Source organism: Oncorhynchus kisutch, linkage group LG30, assembly GCF_002021735.2.
Source record: "Oncorhynchus kisutch isolate 150728-3 linkage group LG30, Okis_V2, whole genome shotgun sequence".
NCBI lineage: Eukaryota > Metazoa > Chordata > Actinopteri > Salmoniformes > Salmonidae > Oncorhynchus > Oncorhynchus kisutch.
The window spans coordinates 29,378,089-29,381,218 of NC_034203.2; positions in this window are offsets into that span (position 1 = coordinate 29,378,089).

The window sequence follows — 3,130 nt, forward strand, 5'->3', positions numbered from 1 at the left end:
TATAGTAGCTTACATGTTGCCTACCACACACATAGCGACGAGGTGATGTGTGAGGTGAGTAGATTGATTTGGATTAAGGCGCCATCTAATCCATATCCATTATACATGGGAGAGAATGATGCTTCTGTGCCACAGAAATGCTCAACCGTATATCACACTGAGAGAGATTGTCACACAGCATAGATTTTGCATCTAAGAGTGTCTCGCCACTCCTATATATATATATATGCTTATGAGTTTTCACATTTTATACAGTCTCTACAATATGTAGTCTTATGTTTCACATTTTATCTAGCTTGCAGTCCTCCTACAGGAGTTAAACATTCATTTAAATGGTCATTTATATGCATGAATAAGCACATAATTAAACATTAAATTGTAACATACTCAATAATGAGATGCCTATGTTTTGTGTGCTATGCCGTACTCCCTCTAACTTACCGTTGCTGGTGTCCCACTGGCTGGATGAAACAGGGTGGCATGCAGGCTAATTTGTATGATAAAGAGCCATACTTTGGTTACAGACTAGGACATTGGAACAGCCGGTTGTTTTTAGCTGGTGACATCTGAGAAATACTGGCCTTGTGTATGTATTGTGTATGCATAGGGCAAACTGTTCTAGAGAGCAATGGAGGCTGCTGAGGGGAGGACGGCTCATAATAATGGCTGGAATGGAGTCAAGGGAACAGTATCAAACACATAAAAGACGTAGTTTCCATATGGTTGGTACCACACCATTGACTCTGTTCTAGCCATTATTATGAGCCGTCCTCCCTCAGCAGCCTCCATTGATAGTCTCACCCAGTTGAATCACAATACTGTTGTGAAATACTTGAACTGTATAATAGAATATGTACTCTACAAAGAAAATATAAAGGAACATGAAGTGAATTATTGTAGCTGATGTCATTCTAACTGACAATTTATATAGCTCAACATTGGACAGATAGAAGGAACAAATATGCATGATAAAGTATGCATTATTATCACATACTGATACGAGCAGAAAGAACTCAAGATATTTGAAATAACATATACAGTACATGTGTGCTACAGTAAGAACTTTGTGCATAACAGATAATGATAACAATTCATATGAAAATAATATAAGCATATCAATTAAATAAGGCTACTAATTATGCAAAATAGTGCAGAGTGAAATGGCAATGGACTTCATATTTATGGTTCAATCCTTTACAAGCAACCCCCCCGCCCCACCCCCAACACACACACACACACACACACACACACACACACACACACACACACACACACACACACACACACACACACACACACACACACACACACACACACACACACACACACACACACACACACACACACACACACACACACACACACGCACACACACACACACACACACACACACACACACAGACTCACTCAGACATTCAAACACAGACACAAACAGAAAGGCAGACACACACACACACTCCTGGTGACCATCAGGGGAATGGATTCATTTCATGGGGCAAAAACAAATCAACTTTGAAACAAAAGTATACACTTCACCACCATGGATGGCTATGGAAATAAAACAGATGACACCCGTACCATGTCAGATATGAAGTCCGAAATGTATTTGCCTCCCAATATTACACTTTATTTACATCACAGAAGAATGAAAGACAACAAAATCATGAAAAATGAAAAATATTAATAACGTTCCACTCATGAGGCCACTAGGTCATTTGACTGCAGGAAAGTATTGAATAGGTCAAGAGGAGTTAAAAGCACAACAACTATCTAATGAACTCAACTTGTCACTAGAATTTGATGCTTCAATACCAGATGACCCCAAGAAAAGCATTTTTACATCTACATTCAGTGATTAAAAGCAGCAGATAATCTAGCAAGCCAGACTGTAGTTTTTAATTTGCTGTGCAACACAAAGGGAAGACTGGAGAACAAGGTTCCAGCTAAACACTACACGTATTTCAGCACTCCCCTGAATTGGTCTCCAACAAGTTATTGTTTTCTTTGACAAAAATATAGTTTTTTTGGTTTGTAAGGCCTCTTTGGACAAATTAAAACCCAAAGTCATGAAATGCCAATGTGTGGTTGGGTTTTAGGGATGTGGTTGCGAGTGGAAAGAATTTAGACAAGGGCACACTCCATTGATTGAACTCAATTAGTTGATGGACCTAGCTAGTCTGGATACATTGGGTCAAAAGTTCAACTCTCTGTTGGACTGCAATGTCCAAACACAACCCATTACATTCACATGTATCTTATACCAACTCTCAACCAAAATCATTGAGTTGGCTGTATATTTGACAAATGTATGGTGGCTGGGAAGCACCCTTAAACCTAATCTAGATTATACCAAATGTTTTGCCAGTTTCTTTTTTGCAATATTGTGAGTAAAAGTTACAATAACTTTTTTGTTGGGACACCTTAGTGATGACAGTCATGAGTCAGCGGCCCCGAAAGTGTAAAATACAGACTCAATCTGGGAACACAGTTGGGTAGAATGGGAAGAATTCTATCATTGTAGATAGAATAAGAAATAGCATGGTGCATCTCCTCCTGAGCATCTTGCTTTGCTTAATCAGTTGTATAGATGTCATCTGCTTGGTGAGAGCACAACATTCACTCCTATGTAGGCTATGCCTTGTGATATGCCTGAAGTGAAGGGGAAATTATCAATGATGTGGAAACTCAGAGAGAAAGAGAGAGAGAGTGGGACCCAGGTTAATGCCCCTAGCTGCACAATGTGACACAAGGCACAGTTTATTAGCTTGACAGACAGACTTGTAGCCTTTTCACTTTAACTTCTCATCATCATTGAAGAGTCTATCTATATCTATATATATATATATATATAAATATAAATATATATATATATATATATATATCAAGAATATAGATATGTTTGATACATTTATCACTTTTGTTGTCTTGTGGAAGTGATTTTAAAATGTTGCGTTCCAACATTTTCACTTGATTCTTTAGTTTCTTCAAAATACGACCTCCACTATTGTTTTTTTTACCTTCTAAACATTACCTTCTGATCCAATCCTCAGGCTTGAATTTCACAAACTTAAGCATAATGCTTTTACTACAAAATCAACAACACGTAGATGACGTACATGTTTCCCAAACA